The 8,445-nt window shown below is 49.5% G+C and overlaps 1 pseudogene; it reads right to left on the bottom strand.

Moving 5' to 3' along the window:
• Positions 1–7,316: 7,316 nt before the first annotated feature.
• LOC146859987 (uncharacterized) lies at positions 7,317–8,188 on the bottom strand (annotated as a pseudogene).
• Positions 8,189–8,445: the final 257 nt, after the last annotated feature.

Genomic DNA, 8,445 nt, shown 5'->3' with positions numbered 1-8,445 from the left:
GCCAACAGGCACGGGCAGAATTTACAAGGGATTATATGTACAGGGGACAGGGCCACATGGACCGCTGTCCGGAATTAGCACTCTTAGAACATAGGAATAATACTGTAGTACAAAATAACAAATGTAGCCCACAACCAGTAATTACTGGTAAAGGTAAGTACCACCTACGCAACCCTAACCACCTTAGGAGAATGTCACGCAGGGAACCAGGACCTCACTAGCACCACCTGTACTAGGAGAAAACAACCACCTAAGTATCACAATACCTGTAGGGGTAAACGCACATTACACATGATGTATCACATTCAGAGGTGTAGGAAAGGAAAACACATGATGCCTAAAAACATTCAGCGGTGTCAAACAAGGCACATGACGCATAAACATACATTCAGAGGTGCCGGTAGGAACAACAGCGCAAAAACTCACATAAGCCACCACTGTGGCAGTCCCTAGGCCAACTGGCCTTGTCGGGCTAGGACGCCCTATGTCCCAGCAAAGTCAGGGGCAAGCGGCGCAGGCTGCGCCAGCCAGGAGCCCAAAGCACAACCTACACGTGGCAGTTGCCCACTAAGTGCTGGGCAACTGGAGTAATGCTGGGGCACCACTGTGCCTTCTCAGAACATATCGCCAGCGTGGAGCCCCTCTGGGCTCTTACAGAAAGGAGGGGGTCAGACGATGGAGCCTCGTGGCTCTAATAGAAAGAATTGTGCCCCCAGATAACGTAGGAGCATAAATGAAATGCCCCCGTCGTTGGAGCTTTCACGGGGCTCTGAATAACGAGAATGTCCCCCGCCGTTGGAGCCTCGATGGGCTCGTGCACAAATGTGGGGGGGTAACGGAGCGGCCCGCTGCCTTCCGGGGCCGCTCTGTGCACCAAAAGAACTGCCCCCGTATGCGGTGGAGCCTCGTGGGCTCCCAGGCAAAGAATGCTGGTCCCTAACGTTGGAGTCCCTACGGACTCTAAATCCAGCAATGCGCCAATGCCCCCGGGGTTGGAGCGCACCCCCCAGTCACCGGGCAGCCAGGAGCCCCCCCCACTCACCGGACTCTTCGCGGCGGGGAAGGCTCACGCTGGTGGGTCGATCTCCGCTGGGCCGATCTGGAGCGGAGTACACAGCGCTCCGACTTCTCTGGACTGCGGGGCTTGGTCGGTAATGCGGAGCCTACGGGCCCCGAACACGAAGGCCACGCGTCCCAGTGCGGGGTGGGCTCCCGCCTGGGTGGGGGACACGGCGCTTCTCCTGAGGGCCCCGGGGTGCAGGGTAGGCTCCTGCCTGCTCCGGGGCTTCGAATCAAACCGCCAGCCTTCGGTGGGAGGTGGGGTAGGCTCCCGCCCTCCTACTTCCTGATCCGGTTGTCCCGGCGGCCCGCCCCCGGCCCGCCTGACTTCCTGGATGTCCCGGGCTGCAGCGGTGATTTTTAAATCTTGGCAATGAGAGGGGTAGGCTCCCTCGTGATAATAAAACAATGTTCCGCGGGGTGGGCACCCGCTTACAGTTACGGCAATGTCCCTGGCAGGGTGGGCACCTGCCAGGAGACTCTAGAATCGGCAAATACGGGGCAAACGCCGGGTGGGCACCGGCTTTCAGAAATAAAGCGCTTCTAGCGCTAAGAAAAATAAAAGCGCTTCCAGGCGCTTAGGGATGCCCACAGACACCAAGTCCAGCAAAGTTCTCCCCTGCATGCAGCAGGGCAGGGGTGGGGGGGCAAGGCTGGACCCAGAGCCAGCTCACTGGGCCTCCAGGCAGGGAGGTAGTCCAGGTGGCGGTCCTCTGGTCCAGCAGCAGCAGCAGCAGCCCCCCTCAGGTAAGATCCTGGCAGAGAACAGTTTCTGTGGGGACACAGCCCCATTTTTATACATCAAACCCCTTTGTTCTGGGTTCAGGGTGAGGGGGAAAACCAGTCGCAGCTGGTTGGGGAGCACCCTTGATGTGCACAGCCCCTCACCCTATTCACTGGCAGGGCTAGGGTCGTCAGTCGCACCACAGGGGGCGGAGCCAGCATTGTGTGTGGAAAACCCTGTCCTATTCAGGACCCAGGTGTACTCCTCCCACCCATCAAGCTGCTGATCTCCCCATTCACCACTGGGTGACTCATCCTGACTCTGGGGAATCCCTAGCCCGTCACATGACATGACCAGCCAATCACGCGACAGACACACTGCACACAGAAGTGCCCACCTCTAGAAGTGGCACTTCCACACTAGGTACATGCACGCCGCACACATCATCGCGCAGCATTCACTCCCACGAGTCCGCACATACCAAACTCGGCCCTGCACACCCCACGCATCAGGAACTACTAGGGACACATACATTCCCCATGCATTCCTATGGGAGGGCAGGCCTATCTCACCACATGCACTCAGAGCACGCACGCACTTTACCCTGGGACACAGGGAAAGTGCGCAGAAACGAAAAATCACCACACCAAGTAACCAATAAAAAGCAAAAAAAAGTTCAGGGGTGAACCTGCCAGAAGGGCCAAGTCCAACAGTTGTCATGTACTAATAAAAATTCTAGCTGTCGCGACAAGAATTTTCAATTCTATTAAGGACACAGAGGCGAGGATTATGCTTCTCCTTACTTTGCTGACATTAACAGCAGCCAAAAAACTTTAAATTAGCATAACCCCGGAAGGACAATCCCCTCCGTCGTTTGCACCAATCATAGATCAGTGTCCATGTATGATCCTCCTCTTCCTCTTCCTTTGCAAAAAAACGTTAACTTCAGCCTTTAACTCGAGTGTTGAACTGGAATGGCGCCAACCGCACCCTCGACTGTAACTTGAACCTTAACCACAGAGATTCTTTACAATGCTCCCAATAAACTCCATCCTGATCGTTCAGGTCTGTTTGCCCTGGTCTCCTGAAAAGAGAGTAGTAGTCGTAATATAACATTCATAATACATACATTTCCCATATTATTCATCTTATTCAATATTCATAATACTTATATTTCCAATACAATAACGGGTGGGAAAAAATCTAAATCATTATACATAACAGTATATGAAATCACAAATCTTGAAATGAACAGTCTATCACATAGTATACCATCATCATATTCCTAGGGTGGGATAATCCTCACCTCCATGTCCTTAATAGAATTGAAAATTCTTGCGTGACAGCTAGAAACTGTCAGGCTCACCTGAGGTCTCTGCGGGGACAGGAAGCAGGAAGCAGAAGATTGTTCCCCACGCCCTTCCACCACCAGTCCGCCCAACAATGTCAAAGCAGAACAAGTGGATAGGGGGGAAGAGACAAGGGAATGAGAAAGAAGGCAGGTCCAGCGCACGGTCAACACCTGGAGAGTCACCACTGAGATCCAAATGAAGTCCTGCAAACAAAAGGCCACGTTAGCAGATCAACAGCTAAACAGGTAGACCAGCAATGACTCCACAAGTAATCCAGAATCTACCTGTAAGGCTCCCCTCTTCCTCGAATGTTCAAACAAAAGGAAACAATGACTAAAACGACCAGTGTGAGGCTCCTATAAAGAAACAATAGAGTTTAGTAAATACTTTCTAGGAGCTCTAACCATAAGTATAGAGAGTGTCTCTACTCTTCTTACCCTTTAAAAGGAGCGATGACAGGAACTGTCAAATAGCAGCAATAACTCTTTGGTTGTTATCAGCACAACCAATAATATCCACTCATTCGTTATCAAGAGGATTGTTCTCAGCACAATCCTATTGGAGTCCTCTGATACTTGTTAATGGCTCCTTGTCAGACCAAACATCACAGGTAACGAATAACAAAAAAGGAAATCGTTTGTGTAACGTTTTTTGTCACATATAACACACTATCAAACATAAGGGTTAGCACAGCAGAAATAGGGGTTGCAGTACTGTGTAGCGACTAAACATATACGTAGGTGCAGATGCTACAACGTCTTTGTACAAGCCCCGAACTTCCCACCCAGAGAGTCTATATTTCCAGGAAGGACGAAGTGTAACTGACGAGGGTCAGAAAAGCGGCCCGCTAAGGGAACTGCAACGAAGCCCCTCTAATGCGCGCGAGCGCGTTACCGCCTGCATATGGTGTTGTTGTCCCGCGAAGAACCAGTCCGGCAAGCGTTTACGGACTCCAGGTAAGGCCGCTCACTCAGAGAATTAAAACGGAGGAATCAGGAATTCAGGTGCGAGCGTCTCTTCGAACGGGCGAGCTCCGAATGCGGAAGGGAATACCAAGAAGTGACGTATCGCCTCAACCACTAGAACGCGAAGCGTCATGCTGTCCAAAACGAGGTGATTTATACTGTGGGATGCGGAAGTAGGAATGCGGCCTCGACTCCCTCTCTGGCACAGGTATGAAAGAAACTTTTTTATTCTATGTCAGTCCACGGAGGCTCTTGATTATGCTAGTTTAAATTTGTTCCACCACTGTAGAGACTATATCAACAATCGGTTTGTGATAAAACGTTCTAAATGTTGAATTAGAGGACCAATCTGCCGCAGTCAAAATGTCTTGTAACCGGGACCAGGTAGAGAAAGCTTTTGAGGCCATCGCCCCTCTAACAGAATGTGCTCTAAACATTGCAGTATCAATACCTGTGTGCCTTAATAACCAAATAACCCACCTGGCTAAAGTTGCTGCAGTGACTGGGCGGCAAGGTCTCTGTGGTGAAATCAACAATTGCCCTGCATCATTCCTGAATTCTCTTATACAATCCTCATAACATTTCAAACATTGTACCACACATAACTTGCTATGATGAGGAAACGCAGGATATGAAATACATTTGGAATTTGTCTTTGTCCTCCTTGAAATTGTGAAAGATACTCCCGAAAGGGTAAACACTCTACCTGCTAGATCCAATGCTCGCACATGCGAAACACGTCTGCAGGATACAAGACATAACACCACCGTAAGTTTTGCTGACAATTGCTTATGTGATAATCCCTTGTTTGCTGGCCAATTCTTAAGGAAACGTAACACTACATCAACGTTCCACAACGAAGAATACTTGGACTTCGGAGGGTTAACCAATCGATGCCTCTCACCACTTTACACACCAGGGGATGTCCCCCCACCGGTTTACCATCCACATGGGGATGTCCCGCTGAAATTGCTGAACGAAAATTATTTACTGTCCGATAGGCCATGCCTGACTTTGCCAGTTCTGAAAGAAAATTAACTATCATATGGATACCGGATCCCAAGGGATCTTGTTGCCAATCAGAACACCAATTAACCCATCTACGCCAGGCTGATTCATATTGTTTGTGCGTAGCGGGTGTCCAAGATTGAGATAAGAAGAACATAGTCTCCTGTGAAACTCCAGGCACTTGCCACTGTCGCCTGAAAGTTCCCATGCCATGAGTGATAGTTGGTCTTGCATCAACAGCAGATGAGGCGAGCCCAGAGGGTCCTCCAGTATCTCTGGAAACGAACGTAGACGCACTGGCGGCACACAGGACAATGTTAGAGCCACTGGAAACCACGCCTGTGCTTTCCAACATGGTGAGACCTGTATCACCTCCGCTTTCTGCCCGAGGATCTGTGCTAATACCCTCGTGATCATGGCGAATGGTTGAAAGGCATATAGAATGCCCGTCGTCCATGACCGAAGGAATGCATCTGAGCTGATCACCATAGGATCTGGAAGCCGACTGTAAAACTGAGGTAGTTGTGTGTTGAGTCTGGACGCAAACAGATCCATTGAACATGGACCCCACTTGTTCAGTTCCCTAAATATTCTGGGATGCAGCCGCCAATCGCTGGCATCCCGTAGGAACCGCGAATTCCAGTCTGCTACAACATTGGAAGTGCCCGGAACGTACTCTGCCATCACAGATATATGATACTCCAGGCAATAATGACAAAAGTCTTTGGCTATCTCTACCAGAAGGAGAGACCTCGAGCCGCTCAGACGATTGATGTATCGTTCCTCTGACACATTGTCCATTCGCAGTAGAATACAGCAACTCGCTCACTGCGGTGAGAGTGTCCGAATCGCAAATGAGCCTGCAAGAAGCTCCAGACCGTTGATATGGAGTTTCAATTCCTCCTGGGACCACCGACCCCCAGTTTCCACAGTGCCGCATCGGGCTCCCCAGCCCCATCTGCTGGCATCGGATTTTATGACTATCTCTGGGCTGGCTGCAAAGATTGCCTTGCCATTCCATGCGTCCATGTGGTCCAACCACCAAGTCATCTCTGTCCGGGCCTCTTTGGAGATAACTCAAACCCTTGCATAAGTGCAGAATCTTCAATCTCTGAAGTGCCTTGTAATGTAAGGGCCCCGGAAATATCACCCGAATTGACGCAGCTAAAAGCCCCACCAGTCGTGCAAGCGTCCTCAAGGATATAGTCAGAGAGGCAAGCACCCTCCTCAACTCATTTTTGATAGCTACTCTCTTTCTCAAAGGTAACAGTGGATGTGCTGCAATCGAGTCCACTTGAAATACCAGGAATTCCATTGATAGTGTTGGAATCAGAATGGACTTCTGCGCGTTGATGAAGAATACCAACTCTTGTAAGAGTTGGACCGTCCAGGTCAGATGAAGACGAACTGTTTCCATATTCTGTGCAATAATCAGAATATCGCTCAAGTAGATTATAAGTCTCACCCCTCTTTCCTTCAGGTACTGAACAACGGGCTTTAGCAACTTGGTGAAACACCAAGGGGCGGACGAGAGACCCAATGGCATAGCCGAAAACTCGAACCATTGGTCTCTCCACTGGAATTGCAGAAACCTCCGGTGAGGAGGAAAAATGGGCACTGCCAGATACATGTCTTTCAAATCCAGATGCACCATCCAATCCTTCTCCAACAGGATGTCTCGTAGTAAATGTATGCCTTCCATTTTGAAATGGCGATTCACTACCCAGGAGTTGAACTCTCTCAGATTGAGTACCAGTCTGAAACCCTGGTCCTTCTTGGGCACTAGAAAAATTGTACTTACAAAACCCTGCGGGTGTGGAAGTGTTTTTACTATTGCCCCTTTTTCAGCAATGATTGAACCTCTTCGTCTATGAATGACATCTCTACGTGGGAAAAATGTAGGGGGGAGGAATATGTGCCTGATGAGGAGAGGCATAAAATCCTATCTGAAATCCTCGTACCATCTGAAATATCCAAGGATCGTGTGTGAGACTCTCCCACCTGTGGTGGAACAAAGCAATCCGACCTCCTACCATGGTGTTCCCAGCTTGCATGAAGTTTACCTGAGTAAGAGGTGTCTCTGGAGGTATTGCTCTGTCCTATGTAGCCTCCTCTGTTTTGTCTACCTCTGCCACCGCGATTGCGGGTAGGGTAGAAGTTGGAGCATTGGACACCGCCTCGACCACATTGTTCGAAACCTCAAGAGGCCTAATTAAAACCACGGTCGGTCGCTCGACCCCTGAAGCGTCTGGCCCTATTAAAAAGGCCAGTTTGAAAAACGTTCTTAACATTCGACTGTGCTTTATCCAGGGCGGAGAACGTTGCCACATACTTCCCCATCTCTTTCACAAACCTATCCCTGAGAAGCATGCCATTTGCCAGGGTGCCTGGTTCTGTGGTTGCCATTTCTGCCAATTGAGGGTCAATTCGCATAAGGAAAGACCTCCTCCGTTCTGTCGATAGAGTGCAGTTTGCGTTACCTAGGAAGCACAAAGCTCTTTGTGCCCACTCCAGAACCTCCGAGGGGTCTAACGGGTTGTTAGATTCTTTGGCAGTTACTGCGGCATCCGTATCTTGGTAAGGGGTCCTGAAACATCGAGGAGCTTGTCTTGACATCCCCTCCAAGCACGGTCGAACCCTTTCTTAGGGTTCTTTGAAAATTTCCACATAAATGTGGCCATATTGGGGTCCAACTCCGGTGTCTCTGCCACTTTCCCCAATAATGAAGGTCTGGGACATTCAGATCGCAGTGTAGTCCAAACTTCTTTTTCGAAACCTCGCCTTAGGTTTTCCTGCACATAGTGCGCCACTTCAACACAGGGAACCCATTCAGTGGACCTTGGGTGCATTATGTTTCTGGGGTCAAACAATACATTTTTATTAATCTGCTTGTCTTCTACATTATGGGACTTGCGCTTATGCTTCATCGCCTTTTTTGAAGCTTCCGACTCCTGATCTGAATCAGACGTGTAAGGCGCAGTAGAAGAAGACTTCTCCGCCTCCCCTGTATGAGTCATAGACGTGTAACCAGACTGAGGGGAACCCACATAACCATGATCTCTCATTAAATTACGTGCCATCCGTGCGAGAACCTCAGCCGAGGTATGACCTGAAGTTTTCCCTTGCAAAGCACAAAACTTTCGCTTGCCATAATTATTTATTGGTTAGTAAACGGTTGTAAGGCTTTTATTAACGCCCTGTTTACAGAGCCCTGGACATGGGTATCCAAAGCCTCTACCAATTGCTCCTCCATTTGGTGCTCATAAGGCTCTTCCTCATAATCTGCGTACTCATTAAATTCTACCCACTGATTTTCCTCGTCGGTGTAGTACGCCAT

Source organism: Triturus cristatus, chromosome 3_1 (assembly GCF_964204655.1).
Source record: "Triturus cristatus chromosome 3_1, aTriCri1.1, whole genome shotgun sequence".
NCBI classification, from domain to species: Eukaryota; Metazoa; Chordata; class Amphibia; order Caudata; family Salamandridae; genus Triturus; species Triturus cristatus.
Note: the sequence above shows the minus strand (reverse complement) of the source record. Positions and strands in the feature narration are given on the sequence as shown.